This window comes from Oryctolagus cuniculus, chromosome 9, assembly GCF_051225735.1.
Source record: "Oryctolagus cuniculus isolate XC-2025 breed Fujian yellow rabbit chromosome 9, ASM5122573v1, whole genome shotgun sequence".
Taxonomy (NCBI): Eukaryota; Metazoa; Chordata; class Mammalia; order Lagomorpha; family Leporidae; genus Oryctolagus; species Oryctolagus cuniculus.
In genome coordinates, this window is record NC_142875.1 from 52,094,662 (window position 1) to 52,114,955 (window position 20,294).

Here is a 20,294-nt window from a genome sequence, read left to right on the forward strand (position 1 = left end):
TTATCTTTTTCCTCCTGTTCCCATTCCCCCTTATCTCTGACCCTGAAGATCCAGAAACAGCAAAGTGGGAGGGTTAAGACAAAGATGTGGGGGCCCCCTTCCTCAAAGCTCTGACCTGGGAAGAGGAAAAAGTTCAAATTAAACAAATGGAACTGGACTTAATGATACATGAAACTTGCAGAGAAATTATAGATCTATCACATACTCAAAAAATGGTTTTAAAGGAATCTTACCCAAAATTCTGCTCTAAAAGAGTAATTTTTCTTTTAAGTATCAAACTTTGCTCCACAAAAGTATAGCTTCCATTGCTATCTCATTTCCTCCACTTAACATGTGTCCCAAATTTCCATCTTGTTTAATATTTCTGGACCAAATGATTTCCAGTATGATTCCCTAACATAATTTTAAAGTACATTTAAATAAAATATATTACTATTCTGAAGTAGAAACACTAAATTATTTTTCTGCCTGCTAATAGTCATGTTTGAATAACTAGGACCAGTAATAAAAAAACAGAACGCATTTTTCATGCTTTTTAAACCAGGAAACAGGAAAAATGTGTAGGACTGTTCATTTTCTAAAATGTTTATAAACAAACACATTTTGTCACTTGTATGTAATAAATAAATGCTTAGGAACACTTTCCTAACAGCATCAGACCTAAGGTCAATCAGGAAAAGGCATACAGTTACACACACAAATTAATAAGTAATGATTGTTCTTGTATTATTCATGAAACAATAATAACAGAAGAGAGAAAGATAGAGATGAAAGTACTGTTTTCCCTGTGAGAGACTCAAAGTTCTTATAATATGAATATATTTAAGTAGCCAAATGAGTAGAAATGGTGAACTTCATTAATATATAGCAATCTTCTAATTGAAATAATTAATTACTTTTTATAACCCTTTAAGTATTTCAATTTGCAGAGTTTTGGACAATAAACCAGACAATCTAATAATCTTGGCTCTTCTATCTAGTCGCTACAATACTTTAGACAAGCTACTAGATAACCCTTGGTCACCATTCTACTCATCTACAAAATGAATGAATTAGATAGGCAATCTTTAAAATTAAATATTAATAAAATATTAATATTCTATAAATCAATTTAATATTCACCACTTCCCTTCTTTAAGTTATATCCCATTTCTCTTAAGCATCCCTCCTTCTGTCCTAGGTAAAGGATGTTACATAATGGCAAAGACAAGAAGGAAGCTTGCAAAGAATGTAAAAGGCAACTTCACATGCTCTCTTAATTGTACAGGTCTCTGTTGATTTGTTCTTTTATCCAGTCTTCATTTTGTCTCTTTATGGGTCACCCCACCAGAAAATTAACTTGCTTGGTTTTTCTTTATTGGACTCATGAGAGAGGAAGTGTTAGAATGGCGCCAATGATCATCCTTAATTGGGCAGAAGTCCTCTGACTCATTCAAGGCAACTTGTCTTTAAAGTGTGAGTGGCTGCAAGATACAAAGTTGTTCCTAGGAAGACAGTAGGAAATGAAGTGCAGTTGTGCCTATTTTTCTCTGCAGTTTGAAAAGAGGATCCATAAATTCAATACAATTTCAAAAACGTTCCCAGTGGGTTTTTCCTCTTTGAGATCTTGAAAAGCTGATTCTAAAATTTGTACTAAAGAACAAAAACAATTTTGAAGTGATAGAAGAAAGGAGAGGTGACTTTACCATATAACAAGTCTTATTGTAATCTACATTGCTTAAGACAGTAGAGACTAAAGCAGAGAACAGGGAACCTAGAAAAAGACGTGCATGTTTAGTGCCTTGACCTCTGTGAGAAGTATCACTGCAGACCAGCTGAGCAAAGACGTACAATTCAATAAATGGTGCTTAGACAATTGGTTAGACACATGAGAATAAACTAGGTTTCCTGCATTACTCTATAAGCAAAAATATATATTCTAGGTGACTTAAAGACCTAAAGGTAAACATCTACACTTTATGACATTTAAAGGAAAAATTTCAAAAACACTACTTTTTAAAACTGACTCAAAAAGGAAAAGATTAGTAAGTTAGGCTACATTGAAGTTGGGAATTTCTGCATGTTAAACAGCAGCCTTAAAAGAAGACAACATCAAAAGATAAGCCTAAGACTGAAAGAAGACAGTAATCAAGACAAGATCAATATCCCAGACAAGCAAGCCAACAGAAAAACGTGGGCACGATATTAAAAGACAATTCTTGGAGAAGAAAACTCACATGATCGATAAACATATGAAAGGATGTTCAAACTCACTAAAAATCAGGGAAATACATTACAAAACTAAAGCAATTTGCCTTTTCATACCATCTGATATTATCAAAGATTGGGAAGGATATAAAATAATAAGAACTTATATTATTATTATTATTGGGAGGAATATTGATACCATCACTCTGAAGAGTAATTAACAATATGTAATGAAATTTAATACACAGAGATCTGTTTAGCCAGGTAGTCCACTGGGACAAACTTTCAGGAGCAAAATTATAAAAGCAGAAAAATTCTGAAATAAGGGGAAAACAACAAGGAATTCATTTTTTCTGGAACTCATGAGAAAACTTGCTAGAAAAAATAAAATTTTTCATTTGGCACAGTCTTTCTTCTGGCCAGAAGCTATCTTTCCTACTCAAATCCTATTCCAGAGGCATTGATGATCACTTGAAGACTGATAAGGAGAAGGGTAACAAAGTCAGAGCAAAGCTTTGGGAGTTCAAACTCAGGACAACAAGGAAACCTCTGAATGATTATAAACTGGAGACTGACATTATCCAATACATATTTGCAAAGATCACTAGGACAAGAAATGATTATTCTCTGTCTGCATTTCCTGCCAGAGTTGATGTTCAATAACAGGATAGGGAAAGGGCAAAGGTGCAAACGATCAACAGAAAACAGTCGGTTAGCAGTTCACACCCGAAGACAGTAAGGGATAAGACTGTCAATATGAAAACTTTGTTCAGAATGGACACCACTGGAAAAAGTTCGTTGGTGAATAATGATAAAAGGAAATGCTATTGGATTTTAAGATACTACTATAATTTGTCTCTTGCTAATTTTTACTTTCTTTTAATGAAAGTTTCATCTTGCAATGAAGCTTCTTCGTTTTATATAAGTGAAAATGTTTGCCCTGTTATTACTTAGATGTTTTTCATTGTCAGATATGTGTACAGTTCCTAAGGGAGTTATTCACTGGGGAAAAAATGTATATTGGTGCTAGATAAATGTGAATGTAATAAAAGAAATTTATTCGTATACTCATATTCCAACCCCACTTTGTAAATATATCAAGCTCTTTTGCTGTAATTTTACAAAATTTCACAGAATTCTATAATCAAAAAAATTCCTATAATCCAAAATCCCTCAAACTGTAAAAGATTGTCCATAATAGATCATTGCTTATTAATATAAAATGCAATATTATGGAACTTAAGTTGAGAATAAGAGTATCACGTTGCTATTTTCTCTTAAAAACTAAAGGATTGACTATGTAAATGAGGCATGGTACCATTAATTCAAGTATACTCACAATTCTGAAAATAGCTGTATAGTGACTATCATATACAGTGGTATAAGAAGTTCTTCAAAAACCATTTTTACACTATCTCTATTTCTCTTGTTTCTTTTTCTACAATATCTGAAAATGAAAGAATATCTAAAATTTTTGCTCAAAATTTATCATAAAGAACTACTATCCTATTTGATAATTTCTACATAATAGAAGATATAACTAGCTTTTCTTTTCAAATGTACTATTAACAAATACATAGAAGTCACCAGGTTTTGCAGGAGTACTTTTTTTAAAAACGACATTCACTCCAATCAAAATATAACCAGCTTCACTAGAATAGTGTTTGTCATCTAAAATGCTTATTAGTTTCACACTAATGCTACTTTTTAAGCTTTGCAATATTACATTATTTGGCTTTTCATTTACCTGCAATAGGAGCTCATGAACTTGGAAAAATGTCTTCTAAATTAGTGTGAAGCATCTGAGGCATCTATTCGAAGATGCTGCCCATGTGCTTCCTTTTATTCTTCCTTTGTTCCTAAATGGCACTGGCCAGTCCTCCCTGGCAAACAAATATAAATGCTAGATTTCTGAACAGCCTCTGATTTTCAGAAGATTTTCTTTTTCAACTAAACACAAAACTACAGAACTAATAAAACACTATTTTCTCCAGATAGAATAGGAGTCCCATTTAGATATTGTCAGTGTTTTGTCCAATCCTACCACACAAAATGAACAAATGGAGCATACATGGGGAATCGCTGGTCCAGTTCCATGGATAGCTGTTGGCATGACTATTGTCACCACAAAATATATAGATTGTGAATACCACTAAGGAACACAAAAACAGTATTTCAGTTTCAATTTTGTAACATCTTTCTGTTATTCTTCCTGACCTATAATAAGCTTGTTTCTACTGCTATCTTATGAGGAAAGAAAAAAGCAGACTTCTGCCATATATGAATGCAGGGGTAGTTCTTCTCTCCTTTCCTTTCTTCATGTCTTGAACACCCACTTCAGAAAATCACATCCTGACTTACCTGATCCTACACATATTTTCCCACAAAATCAGCCTCTCCTAAGTTCTCTAGTAAAGGGTATAATTAGTATTAGAATCATATTTAAATGTACTTTAAGAGTTTATCAAAAAATAATTAGCAAAACCACCATCATCTTTCAAAACTGCTAATAAAATTCTATGAAAGAATGAGCCTTTATTTCCACAATCCAATTCCTGAACAGAAATTGAACCCATTGGTGCTACATTGATTAGAGAATATTATTTATATAACAAAGAATCATCTATCTGAAGCAGAAACAAGTATGTAGGAAGATATATACTATTCTTGGATCTCTGTTTTCTTCAGGGAAACAAATGCTCTCATGGGCATTTAAAGAAAATTGTTTTATCCTTCTGATATTCTCAATTACTTTCCAGGTAAAACAAAAACCAAAAAATGGCATTTCAGTGCTAAATAAAAGAATGTTAACATTTTAACTTTCCAGCTTTTCTGTTATATATATGTATATATACATATACGTAAAATATATATTATATGTATATAATATATACACATATAATATAAATTCACATTTATCCATAGGCTACCACTATTAATGAAGGATCTTAACACACTAAGGATTTACAAAACATTTAGTTCAATTCATTTAACACCTTTCATATTATTCAAAAAGAGACTATCATAGTCCATTTCCATTACTAATATCATAATAGCACAGACTAAGTAAGTTATAAGCAAAGAAACTTATTTGGGCTCAAATATCTGGTCATGGAGCTACATATGTGATAACTCTTTTTAAAATGTTTTTATTTTATTTATTTGAAAGGAAGAGATGGAGAGAGAGATCTCCCAACCACTATTTCATCACCCAAATGCCTTCAACAGCAAAACAGGACCAGAATGGAGCCAGGAGCAGGGAACTCAATCTGGGTATCCTGCATGGGTGGCAGGGATCCAACTACTTCAGCCATAACTCATAGCCTCCTAGAATACACATTATCAGAACACTGGAATTGTGAGAAGAGACAGGACATGAACCTAGGCACTCTAATGTCCCAAGTAGTGTCTTAACATCTATGTCAAATGCCCTGCACAGGTGATAACCTTCTTGCTGTCACAGTCCTGAAGCAGTGCAGGACATCTCTTTGTGAGAGACTGGGAGAGCCAGTGAAATAATATTTATAGCAAGCCTACTCTTGAGCTAACTCATTAACCCATTAATTCATAATTGCCTGAGTGGATTAATCCACTCATGAGAGCAGAATCCTAAACACTTCTGCTCATATCTCTTAATATCTCATAACAGGTATTAAACTTCAGTGGAGGTTTTTTAGAAGAGAAAAGCCATAGCAAGGACCTTTGGCTAGACCTTTTTCTTTGTGTAGATATAATTTTTAATTGCTAATGGGCAAGAAATGTGCCTTAAATTAGGCCACCTGCTACCCAAGAGCCCATGAGCTCATCATGAACTAGATTCTGTTACCAGTCTCTTTGCCTATAGTATTATTAGCTCATCTTGCATCCTTGAAATACCCTTTAGGATAGAAAAAGTTATAATTTCTCTTTTTTAAAAGTAATTCATGACCCTGATTAATGTATTTAAACTGAGGGACAACATTGAGATGATGTGCCAGGTTTACAGGATCCAGCCTTTGATCTCAAGGGGATGTTTAAAGCAGCTTCATAATGCTATGAATTAATTCTAGCACATTGTCAAGAAGAAACAAATAATTAAGTACCTACTGAAGCAAAACAAATACTCCAATATCAATAAAGCACATAAAACATCACAACTTGTCAGGTAATTTAGCAGGTTGGAATTCTTTCAATATAACGGAAAGTAGCAGCCTCAATTCTCAAGGTAATCTGGAAATTTTATCATGTATTGAAATGCAATTCCTTCTAAATGTTGAATTCTGCACATTTTAATGGCAGTTATTTCACAGCCTCATACATAACCCATTTGTTCTGCTGTCAAAAATAAGTCAGAGCCAGTAGAAGGAACCAAAAAACCCAGGTACAGTATCCGCTTCCCTTTCAGAAAAGAATCTCACTAAAACTACTTAACTTTCACAAACAACTAAAATTATCAGAGTAAGCAACAGTGGGATTTTAGTGACTTACATGACAACTATAACTAAAGATGTTAAATGATTTTCCTCATTAATGAAAACAAGCAAAAATTAAAAAGTAGAACCAGTAAGTGTTAACTTTCTTTTGTCTTTTTTACTGAACTATCTCCAATGCCTAGGAGAGTGTTTATACATGATAAATATGTGTTGAATGAAAGAGCAAATGAATTAATAAGTACATTTGAATCCTATATTTACTCCCAACTCTACAACTAATTCGCAATGGCTTTACTTAGTTTGGAAATGAAATGGGTAAAATGTACCCTCTCATGGGCTTGTCTCTAGCAATTTAGTACCCAAATGATTTTTCTCCCTCTCTGCCAATCTTCTCTCTGCCTTTAACTTGGTTATTAGGTATGGTCTGTATATGCTTGGATGAATTTATATGCCTTATTAGATAAGTCATAGCTATTGTAATAATAAAACCAAAGATTCCAAAGGCCCAACATAATTAATTTGCTTTCTTGCTCACCTAAGGGTACTCACCAGAACAGTAACAGCTCCTCAAGGAAGCCAGATGAACCCCAGGTTTACATAAATTCTGCCATCTTCATCATGAGGCTTGGCCATGTATCCTGGGGACTACATCCTTATCATCTAGCTAGAGGGAAAAAAGATCCAGAGAAGAATACCATAAAAGGATTTTGTGATTCAGACCTGAGAGTGACGTGCCTCATGTCTGAACACATGTCATTTTCCAAAAACCAATCAGCAAGGCAGACCAGGAAAATGTTGTCACTGGCTGAGCAACCTCTTTCCACAAATTGCTCTTCAACATGTAAGGTGAGGGGATAGAGGAAAGCATAAATATTTTGCATGACAGTTTGATGTCTCTGACACCCACCAGGGCTGCCTGCCACTAGATGCTGCCAAGCTCAGTGTACCTAAAACTTACTGCTGTGATTTGGATATCGTTTATCCCCCAAAGTTCCTGTGTTGGAAGCTTGATCCCCAATGCAATGGCATCAAGAAGTGAAGAAATTTTAAGAGATGAGGTCCACTAGGAGGTAATTAGAGTATGAGGACATGACCCTTGCAAGGCTGATGTCCATCTGCCCTCAGGACTGTGTTAGTTCTCATAGGACTGGATCAGTAACCATAAGAGTTTTATAAAGTAAGGTTATTCCACATGTTTGCTTTGTTCCACAGTGCCCACTTGCCACTTTCACACATGTTCCTGCCATGTGGTGCCATCTGCCATGTTATATCACAATATCAGGCCCTTTCCAGATGTGGCTACCCAATCTTGAACTTTTTTGTGAGCTAAATATACCACTTCATAATTTTCTCAGTCTCAGTCATTCTGTTACAGCAACACAAAATAGACTAAGGCTGTTACGTTCAAGACATATATCAAACAAGAAACTGTGGAGAGACTCAAGATGACTGAAGACTAATGACATTTTTTAACTTCCTACATAATTCTGAGAATGTTATTGATGACATCATTCAGGAGTCTTTGAAATGCTACAATTCGGTTACAAGCTGTCCATTCTGTGTGACTACTGGTTCATATGCCTAGGAAACAAGGATATGGGAGTAGGAATCAACTTTTAACTTCATGGAGTGGAATATATGGTTTTAATAGAATTTTCAATTCAAATCAGTGAAGAAGTAGGTCCAGAACTGTTTTTAATACAATCATAAATTTCATGCTTCAAAGAGTTGTATACCATAAACATTATTTTATTGATTTCTCCCCCTAGAATTCATATTATAATCACAGCAAACTCATAGTTCTAGAGGTCAAACATTAAGTGTCTCACAATTATTAAAACCTTTTAAAAAGGTTTTAATAACATCAGCCTACACCTTTGGCCTTGGTCTTCTTACTGGAAATTCCAAGAGGGTTGAACGGCTCTAATGAAATAATTTCAACTCTTTCAAAGTGATGGAAAATCCAGAGAAAATTCACTTGTTAAAAATAACAAGTGCCTAAACTATCTCAAAAAGAATCACTAGAACATTAGGTCATAACCTCCTAAGTGGGTGTTATAACGAATTCAGTCTAGGTTTAGTGAAAATCACCTGCCACAGGAAAAAATACAGATAGCCCACAGCTGCATCTACCACTGAGCAAATCTAAAGCTGAAGAACAAAGTAATTTCCAACACAGGCAATTTGGAGTGAAAAATGTGTCCTGGTAAAGACAACTAAAATTTAACATTTTCTAGATACAAAGCGAAAAATTGAAATCATTGAGACTTCTTTCTATGTCATACCACAGCACTCCCATTTCAAACAAAATGAAAAGATGCAGGAAAGCTCCTGTTTCTCCATACAATACGCATCACTCCCTGCCTCTGCAAGATCTTCTGCCACTCACCTGAATTATGTGTGTGTCCTTGCAAAGTACTTGTCTCTCTGAAAGTCACAATAGCAAGAAATCTATGTGTGAACTCTAACTTTATGTGAATTTAATTTAACAGTGATTTGGTTAAGTATAATTAAGGGTACCTAATCTGGAAAGAAAAAAAAGAGTGTGTTAACAAAGCTGACAATATGTTGTGCATGGCTACTTGGTTCAATTTAACTTTTGATCAATAGCAGTATTTGGAAACAAAGAGAAAATAGACTGAGTTTATCAATTAAAAAGTGGTCTGAAATAACAGGAGCCACTTTAGATCAACCTCAACTGCATTTAAAAAATGTGGCTTTTCTCAAAGATCAAAATAGCTTTCTGATACTACTTGTAGACTCCACTTTTATATCAGATTTAGAAAGCTCAGTGCTCTGGTCTGCACAACCTATAACACTTGCCATTTTGCATTTTGTAATGTGAAAGAGGAATACCCTTTTCCTTCATTCAGATGAACTGTGCAGCAAATGACAAGATCTCCCAGGCACATAACCAATGTCATGCTACATGCGATGGATTTATTTTTCCTTGTGAGGCTGCTCCAACATGTTCTGCAGCTAAGTTTCCTGGGTAAACTCTCAGGAACTTTCCAACAGGGCACAGAGCAGCCCTGTCTGCCCCTTTCAACATCACATATTATGGTAACAGTAGAAGCTGATCCCCATAAGACAGCAGCAATATCAACTTGGAAACCTGCTTCTCTCTATATTTACAATTTTGTTCCCTTGGTTAACATGGCATGACACTTAATTCTTGTTAGCCTCCTCTCAAGGAAAAGAAAATTATACCCTAAGCTTGCTCTGGTCTGTTTTTCATTTCCCTTAAAAACATGATGCCCCAGCAGCCCTGAGCAGCAGACAGAGTAAAAGAAAGAACATATACTTGCTCCAAGTCACTCCATACTTTCCTTGTAGAGGCTTTAATTTTCCAATGTGAAGTAGTATTAAATATTCTATGCCAACTAATGATTGAAACAAGCAATCTTAGAGAAGTAATTCAATATCCTTGTTACCTGAAAAACCTCTGCACAATAGATATGATACTTTACACATAAACTCTAATTACACTAATTACAATACAGGCTGAAAACAAGCTTTGTTTTGTATATGCCTAATAAAATTGAGCACCAAAACACTGCAACTGAACACTTTAGGCACTGGTTAAACCAGAAGTCTTTTTGTCAGGTTATTTACAGGATCCAAGAATTTCAGATATTTTCTTTGACCATAATTCTCCTGTCCAGCTCCAAACATTTCATTTTTAAACTTAAAATTTAAATTAGGAGAGAAAGCAGAACAAATTGATGTCTATATTTATAGACCAAGCTAATTTTGTTTAATTATCTTTGACAACACTATCAACTAAAGTAACGATTTGATGCCATGAGGCTTCATACCAATCCATTTAAAACCAAACTTGAGGTTGGCATTGTGGCATAGTGGGTGAAGCACCTGCCTGTAATGCCAGCATCCTATCACTGGGTGCTGGTTTATGTCCTGACTAATCCACTTCCCATCCAGCTCCCTGATAATGGCCTGGGAAAAACAATGAAGATGGCCCAAGTATTTGGGCCCCTACCACCCATGTTTGAGACCCAGGTGAAGCTCCCAGCTTCATCCTGGCCCAACCCCAGCCTTTGCAGCCATTTGGAGAGTGAACCAGCGGGAAAAACTCTCTCTCTCTCTCTCTCTGTGTATGTGTGTGTGTGTGTCCCTCTCTTTCTGTATGTAACTCTGATTTGCAAATAAATAAATCTTTAAAAGAAAAAAAAAAGCCAGACTTGAGTTAGCTTAGGGGACAGCACAACAAAGACATCAGTGGTTCTTTGTAAGCTGGTTTCCAGAATGTTATAAGGCATTGAAAGATGTATTTAACAGCCTCAAAGTAGTAGGATACAATAGAGCGACAGAGAGAATAAAGGAAAATGAAAGAAAGGGATGGCATAAAACAGTACATGGCAAATGATGATCCTGTGATATTAAAAATCTTATTTTCAAGTGACAGCATTATCATTCATCCTGTGATTACAAATCAACTGAACATAAATTATACCAGGCATAAAACTAACAAGTGAACTCAAACAAAATATCTGAAATTCCTAGAAGTAAAGAAGCACACTTACTTAACAGACTATTTCTCTTCTTACTCTCACTGCATCTTTCAGGAAGTTGATAGCCACATGATTTTATGATCTGCCCAAATATTTACATAAAGTAACTAAATAGCAAAGAAAAAAATCATGGATAGTATTCATAATAAGTTAAGTGACAAGGTATCCCCACAAACCCTAAGTCACAAACAAACAGGACAGTCATCAACAAACCTAAGATCTGTATGGTCTGTGTGCAGAAGAAAGTGAAGGGAAACACAGGATGTCTAATGATCCTGAACACAAGAGACACAGAAAATGGCAATCATATGATCCCTGGAAATCATGACAAGTAGATTCTAACACCATAAACTAGAAGGCATTTTCCCCAATCTAACAGTATGAGAGTACAAGACAACTGCATTAGATGCTGAAGCAGTGAGAACTTAAGAGCCTGAACATTCTAGACTCCAGGAAACTGACCGGGTCAATGGGACAGGTCATTGGAAACGTTATGAGGTTTCCATTGACCAAATCTGGGACAATTTAGTTTCAATAAAGAAAATAATTGCCCATGGACTGAAATCAATAAATATGTATAAATACATTAATTTAGAATATATAATTAATTATTCAAATTAATTGGTTACCTCCTGAGGATGGTAACTAAAGAAAAATAGTAAAATGCTTATTCTGCCCTTCCTACATGACTGTATCACTAACACTTGCAGGTGAACAAAAATATCAATTTATAAAAATATTACAGATAATTTGATGATGGAATTATCACAGTTTAAATTCAATGAATTAATGGATATATTTATTGAGTATGAACATCTGTGAAAAAAGTATACTCAGACATTATGTGACTGCATGGTATTTCCAAATGTCAAACATGAGTCTGGGAAACCCTCTGGATCCTGCTGCCACTTTTTAGAAAAAAAGAGAGGAAAGAGGAACATGAGAACTTAGCCAGGAATACACAGTTCACAAAACCAAGACAATAGGAATCTTGACAGTTCACATTTTCTGGGTCCTTGATCAAGTAAATCGTACAGAAAAGAAAAGGGATGAGATTGTGCTAGGGGAGGTACCTGTAGGTAAAAGGAGAATACAAAGACATTAAATTTTAATGAAAAAAAAAGCTAAGATACAATCTATGAGCATGTACTTTGGGGTGACAACAGTCTACAATAAAATGCAAGGACATTTTTACTTTAAAAGTCAGGGCAGTGGTTACTCTGCTGGGAGTGGCTGATAAAATTCTCTCTCTTGGACAACTAGTAGTTACATAGGAATTGGCCTTAAACTTATTTACAAGCTAAAAACAGAATCTAAACACTGAAAAAATGAAAGAAAAGAAGTAACAGATCATGTCAATTAGAAGATGGTAGGAACTGATCAGCCATTTGCATATTTGTAACATCATTCATGAGCCATACAATCAATTTAAGAATTAGCCTGCTCTCTCATACAGAAATCAACAAATGACAAATGCTGGCAAGGATGTGAGGAAAAATTACCCTGATCCACTGTTTAGTGGGAAAGTAAACTGGAGCAACCACTGTGGAAGACAGTATGGAGATACCTCAGAAATCAGAATATTGACCTACCATATGATCCAGCCACCCCAATCCTGGGAATTTACCCAAACCAAAACAAATCAGCATAAGAAAGAGTTATCTGTTCCCCCATGCTTATTGCAGCATAACATTGCAGCATAATTCACAATAGCTAAGATATAGAATCAACCCAGATGTCCATCAACTGTTGACTGGATAAAGAAATTATGGTGTATATATACACTATGAGTACTACTCAGCTGTAAAAAATAAATAAATAAATGAAATCCTTTCTTTTGCAGCAAGATGGACACAATTGAAAACTATTATACTTAGTGAAATAAGCCATTTCCAAAAAGACAGATATCATGTTTTCCCTGATCCTAGATAACTAATAGAGTACCTGAAATTGGAATGAAGTAGATATTTTGAGATTTGATGATTGTTTACAGCCATTGTCTCTTCTGCAGAGGGACAGTCTTTTTTTTCTCTTCATACTATTTGTTCAACTCTTTTACTTAGTGTAGGGTTAACTACACAATCATTAAGTAAAACTGAAAATAGATCTTTGCAAAAATTAAGAGTGGGAATTTGAGAGGGAGGAAAAGGAAGGGTTGGAGAATGGGTGAGAGAGAGGGTTGGGGGGAAGTGTCACTATGTTCCTAAATCTGTATACATGAAACACATGAAACTTGTATAACATAAATTAAAAAAATTTTAAATGAAAATAATTTGTTAATTTTTTTTAAAATTAGCCTGCTATAGATACATTGAATTTCAAGTCCCAGCTGCAGGAGCCTTGGCAGAGTTAGACCAAATAATTCCGTGGGCCTTGTATGGTTCATGGACTGAACGCTTTCCCCCGGATCAGAAAGTGATTGAATTAAGACTCTCAAACACTCCCCTTTCACCTCAGTGAAGCCTTCAAGGGTACTGAGGTGGAGACACTCATGGATATTTAGCAGAAAACACAATTCCTCCCAAATTTCTGTCCAGATTTCTTATTACAACATTTTTGCAGGACTGGAATGTAGCAGTCAGTATAGATCCCATGACCAAGGTGTGGACAAAATTGTGCCAGAGAAATTATACTTAAAATTGAAATGAAAGATCTCCGCAAGTGAGATCCCAGTGGAAAGAACGGGTCATCAAAGAAGGAGGTACCTTTCTCTGAAGGGAGGAGAGAACTTCCACTTTGACCATGGCCTTATCTAAATATGATCAGAGTCAGTGAACTCAGGGGGCTTCCATAGCCTTGGCAGCTCATGAAAAGAGCCTAGGGTGATTACTGAGGCCATAAACAAGAGTTTCAATTTGTTAAGTCAACAACAGGAGTCACTGTGCACTTACTCCTCATGTAGGATCTTTGTCCTTAGTGTGCTGTACATTGAGATTTAATGCTATAACTAGTACTCAAACAGTATTTTTCACTTTATGTTTCTGTGTGGGAGCAAACTGTTGAAATCTTTACTTAATGTATGCTAAACTGATCTTCTGTATATAAAGAGAATCGAAAATGATTCGATGTGAGTGGAAGGGGAGAGGGAGTGGGAAAGGGGAGGGTTGCGGGTGGGTGGGACGTTAAGGGGGGAAGCCATTGTAATCCATAAGCTGTACTTTGTAAATTTATATTAATTAAATAAAAGTTTAAAAAAAAGTAATGCTATACAATGCAAAAAAAAAAATTGACATGAAGAAAAAATAAATTAGCCTCCATATTCCACCATCTCATGTTAAAACAAGAATCTGGAATTGAAAATATTTCAGAAGATTTTAATTTACTTTATTAAATTTTTTTCTCTATATATTTCTTCTAACTTCATAACAATAACTCTTTGGCAATACAATATATTATTATATATTCTAGAACAGTATATGAAAGTACAATTTGATGAAATGACTATGTTAAAAAGTCTCAAGCAACTGCAAATGCTTAACATAAGGCTATAGAAGATGAAAGAAGAAAAAGCTAATGTCTTAAGTGGAGTCAAAACTATACTGTGGTTGTCACTCATCCGCTCATCCCCATTACGTCACCTGGCTACAGCACCTCTTATTATGGAAGCAGAGTGGCATGGTCAGTAACTAAAATGGTCTTTCTCCTCCAGGCAGATAGGTTCCCTTGGAGGTCTTCTTACCATCCTGACTTCCACTCAAGGGACTCTACACACCAGCAGGAGAAGAAAACAGAGACCACCTACCACCTCTTTATGCCTGAAGAAGACACACAGAATCTTAAGAAATGTGTTGGGGCCAGCAATGTGGTGTATTAAGTTAAGCCTCCGCCTGCAACATCAGCATTCCACACAGGCACCAGTTTGTGTTCGCGGCTCCACTTCCAATCCAGCTCCCTGCTGATGGCCTTGGAAGGCAGCAAAAGATGGCTCAAGTGCTTGGGCCCCTCACCCGCGTGGGAGACTTAGGGGAAGCTCCTGGCTCCTAGCTTCAGATCTGCCAGGCTCCAGCTGTTGCAGCCATTTGGGAAATGAACCAGAGCATAGAAGCCATATCTCTGTCTGCCCCTGTCTTTCTCTGCAACTCTACCTCTTAAACAAATAAATAAATCTTTTTTAAAAATAAAGAAAGAAATGTGTAGCTGGTTATTTATTGCAGGTTCCAGCAAAACGGAGCTCACAGGGGAGCAGAGCCATCGCAAGTTGTCTGCGAGGCAGCCACAGTCCTATTAATGGCATGGGACCTCAGTCCTGCCTCTTGGAAGACAGCCCACAAGCTCCTCCTTAAGCAGTGAGCTTCCCCCAAGCCCCTGCAGGCACCCTCTCCTGCTCCCACTGCCGTTCACTAGCTCCTATCCTGTGCCCGTGGTTCTCTTCCAGCTCACCTCCCAGCGGATTTTCAATCTATTTCTTCTCTCTCTGGTTCTCTCTTGACCAAGGCAGGTTGCCTGGCTTCCAAGTGAAATACCTCCAAATTCAATTTAAAAAAAAAAGCAATCCTGTAGTGGAAAAAAGATAACCCCACTGTCCTCAACACAATTTTGCTAACAGAGTAGCTTTTCCTATCCCAACTCTCAGCTACATTACAAACTCACCATCCAGTGCTTTAGCTTTAAGATCTAGGAAAGCCGGCGCCACGGCTCACTAGGCTAATCCTCCGCCTTGCGGCGCCCACACACCAGGTTCTAGTCCCAGTTGGGGTGCCGGATTCTGTCCCAGTTGCCCCTCTTCCAGGCCAGCTCTCTGCTGTGGCCAGGGAGTGCAGTAGAGGATGGCCCAAGTACTTGGGCCCTGCACCCCATGGGAGACCAGGATAAGTACTTGGCTCCTGCCATTGGATCAGCGTGGTGCACCAGCCGCAACGTGCCGGCTGCGGTGGCCATTGGAGGGTGAACCAACAGCAAAAGAGGACCTTTCTCTCTGTCTCTCTCTCTCACTGTCCACTCTGCCTGTCAAAAAAAAAAAAAAAAGATCTAGGAAAGGAGTCAGGCTCATCATAATCCTAAAATCTACCTAGAGAGTAATATACACACAAACAGGCCCACGCTTACAGAGTCAAGGGCAGAACAGGGATACAAGGCCGGATTCCTGAGGTTTGGTCTAATCTTCTCAAGATTTTCCCAATAAAAAATACTCCTCTAAAATAAATTTTAGAAAGAAGATGAGTAGGAATATTTGTTTATCCTTCGATGGAACCAATATCTCCTCAGAGCCTCCTATATGAGGCATGATACTGGGTGCTGAAGGTATTAAAATAAATCAGACATGGGCACAGTCACCAAGGTCCCAACAGTCCTAAGATGAAGCAGGCACAAGAAGACAAACACTTATAGGCTCAGAGAGAAGATGATGGGAGTACCAAAGAGAAGCACCCAAACAATCAAGAGTCAGAAGCAGAAACAGTTTGCTGGAAAAAAAAAAAAAAATGAGCTGTGAAGCATGTAAAAACAGTTGAGGCGAATGGTATAGAGGAGAGACGGCCAAATTCTCAAAGATTAAAAGGCACTTTTTATGCTCAGGAAAACTCTGTACTTGGTATTGCCAGAGCTTCTAGCATGACTTCAGGCTGGAGAGGTAAGAGGATTAACCAAGGGAGAACCTGGAAGCCTCCCTAATGAGCTCAAACTCCTGTAGAAGGGAAAACGGGATCAAATGTGTAATAGATCGCTCTGCTGGTAGTGTGGAGAATGGCTTTAAGAAGAACAAGCCTGGAGTCTAAGAGACGATTTTATAGGCTGTTGTAGTAACCCAGGCCTGCATTCCTTGGGCTAGAATTATAAAAGTACTAATAGAGATAAATGGAGGAAAATACAAAAGTAAGGAGTCAAAACTGGCAATACTATTTCTGCTGTTCTCTCTTTCCTGGCTGAAGCTATGCCTACAATGTTTCCACAAACTGAACTTAAGAGTAGGGTACATTTTATATATTTTATACTAAAATATATCATGGGAAAACATTTCATTAAACAATGAATATGAAAGTATAAAAGTAAATTTTGTAGTTAAGTATTTTAAATAAATAAGCCCCTAAAGTTTCCTTGTACTATATTGCTTTGAAATGTTGATGTTTGGCTGTAGACTAGGATATCCTAGTTTTAAATGTTGTCTTACACACTGTTTCGGTTTCTGGGTAGATTTCTCATTTATGAAATTAGTAAAATTTGTATTAGTAGAGATTTGGAGAATCAACTGAGTTAATGAATGAGAAAACAGTCTCCATCCAGGAAATAAAATGTGTTGTACTCATCTTTTTCATTTAATTTTGTTTTTCATTGACACATTATAATTTCACAAATTTATGGAATACAATATGATGTTTCCATTCATATATATATTATATAATGATCAAATCACGGTATTCAACATATCCAGCACCTTATCATGATCATTTCTTTGTCATGAAAATGTTCATAATTCTCTCTTTGAATTATTTTGAAAAATACACCACAGGGCCAATACTGGGGTGCAACAGGTAAAGCAGCCACCTACAATGCCAGCAACTTATATCAGAGTGCTGTTTTGAGGCCTGGCTGCTCTACTTCTGTACCAGCTCCCTACTATTGTGCCTGGGAAAGCAGTAGAAAATGCTCCAAGTCCTCAGGCCCCTGCACCCACTTGGGAGACCCTGAAGGATTTCTAGACTCCTGGTTTCATCGAGGCCCAGCACCAGCCATCCAGCGGGTTCAATCTCTCCCCTTATCTCTATCATTCTGCCTTTCAAATAAATAAATCTTTAAAAAAAGAAAAAGAAAAAAAGCATGTACCACACATTTTAACTATAGAAGATTAGAATTTATCCCCCTGATCAAACTCTAACTTTGTACCCATTGATGAGTCTCTCCTATCATGCCCTCTCCTCAAAAGTCCCTAGCCTATGATAATTGCTGTTCTAATCTGAATTTCTTTTATATCAGCATTTTCAATTCCACAGGTGAATGAGATCACATGGCATTTGGACTTCCATGTCCATCGTAATTTAATTATATTCATATTTATATTATCAAAAATAGAAAAGTCTATTTAAACTTTCCCAAGTATAGAAAGAAGTAGAAAGCATCAAAATTACTTCTCTGAAGCAAGGAAAACTTCTATTCTTCTGTCTTGTTAATAATAGTGATTAAGTTGACTAAGTACCATTCTAAGCATTTTTCACAAACTGTCTTTCATCCTTACACAACAACCAGTAAATGGCAGACTGGTGCTAAAAGCCAGGCTATCTGTCTGTGGCCTGTAAGATCGACCCTACCCACCCTACTCTCAGCTTCTTGTTAATAAGCACTGTAATGAGATTGATAACATTTATATACAAAAATGTGTAGCTTTTGATATGAAAATAACAAGCAGTCAGAAACTAGACATAGAATAATATGAAAGAAAACAAAGAAAAAAATAAAATGCCTTGTAAGCTTAAAACTAAATTTGGATGAAAAAAAAATTTTAAATGCAACTGAAGGAACAAAAGGGACGACCAAAACAAATTAGAAACCATACACTGTTCTTGGATAGAAAAAAGACAATTCTCCCTATGTTGATTTATTAATAGATTTGATCTCTACAAATATAATTTCTTATTAATAACTTCCTAAGTTGATTTTTAAAGGACATATAGAAAAATTAAAGGAAAATCAGAGCCTAGAAAATTCTAAATAGGAAGGTCTAAAATAAAATATAGAAATATTTTAAGGTGTAGTAATATAGACAGATCTATGCACTATCCAGAAATAAACTCAATTGTATATAGGAGTTTGGCAACTCAAAAGGTAGCATTTTTAAATAAAAGCAGAAGAATGGATTTTTAGTGTTTTTACCATAAATAAATGACAAATTTTTGAATGAGATAGAGATGTCTACACTAACTGGACATTACATAACAGATACTTGTACCAAAACAGTACATGAAATTATATAAGTATATACAGGTTTTATGTGTTAAATTTTTTTTCAATTTAAAGAACAAGTAAGTAGCAAAAAAAAGAAAGTGACATTTTATTTTTTTTTCTTTTTTATTTTATTTTTTGACAGGCAGAGTGGACAGTGAGAGAGAGAGAGACAGAGAGAGAAAGGTCTTCCTTTGCCGTTGGTTCACCCTCCAATGGCCACCGCGGCCAGCGCGCTGCGGCCGGCACACCGCGCTGATCCGATGGCAGGAGCCAGGAGCCAGGTGCTTTTCCTGGTCTCCCATGGGGTGCAGGGCCCAAGCACCTGGGCCATCCTCCACTGCACTCCCTGGCCACAGCAGAGGGCTGGCCTGGAAGAGGGGCAACCGGGACAGAATCTGGCGCCCCGACCGGGACTAGAACCCGGTGTGCCGGCGCCGCTAGGCGGAGGATTAGCCTAGTGAGCCGCAGCGCCGGCAGAAAGTGACATTTTATAAGAATGGAAAAAATTATTCGCTAAATGCTATTGGGACAATTAAATCTCTATAAGGAAAATGACAATTGATAACATAGTAAATGCCAGATGACAAATATTGACTTTTGATGGTAAAAGAGAAATTAAAAAAGAAGAAAACACAGAAGCAGGTTTTCATAATCTCATATTAAAAATAAAAAATGACTTTTTCTAAACTAGAATCCAAAAATGCAAAACAAAGGTATTTTTAAAAGAATAATAGGGGCCAGTGTTGTGGCACAGCACATATTTTAAAACAAGGATATGGGCAGGGAGATCATGTCCTGGCTGCTCCACTTCCAATTCAGGTCCCTGCTAATGGCCTGGGAAAAGCAGCAGTAAATGGCCCAAGTGACCCAGATGGAACTCCTGGCTGTTGTGGCCATTTTGGGAAGGGAACCAGCGAATGGAAGCTCTCTTTCTCTGTCTTAGACCTTCTCTATAACTCTGCCTTTCAAATAAATAAAATAAATCTTTTAAAGAATGATAAATTCAGGCACGTTTTTTAACTTAATGCATACCAAGACCAATGAAAAACTGCCCCCAAACAAAAGCACAATATATGCCATAAGTTAATTTGTCACTGTTTAATTTCTTTAACTTAAAAAGCTCTTTTCTAAATCAACAAGAAAATATCTAATAGTTTCCCAAAAGTACAGTAAGCAAAAGATGTGAGCCGCCACTAAAAAGAAGTAAAAATAGGACTCAAATATATAAAACAGACAACAGTGCCAGGTGCTCAGCTGAGCTCCCAGGTATCAGAGTATCCAATTAACA

General features: G+C 36.5%; 1 long non-coding RNA gene across 1 annotated transcript in view; it reads right to left on the minus strand.

Annotated features, from left to right (window-relative positions):
• The window catches only part of LOC149124563 (uncharacterized), a 120,307-nt gene that overhangs the window by 35,144 nt on the left and 64,869 nt on the right, over positions 1-20,294 (minus strand). The window contains exon 2 of the long non-coding RNA XR_016213739.1: positions 7,149-7,263. This is a non-coding gene — a long non-coding RNA (uncharacterized LOC149124563). The remainder of the gene's footprint in view (positions 1-7,148; positions 7,264-20,294) is intronic.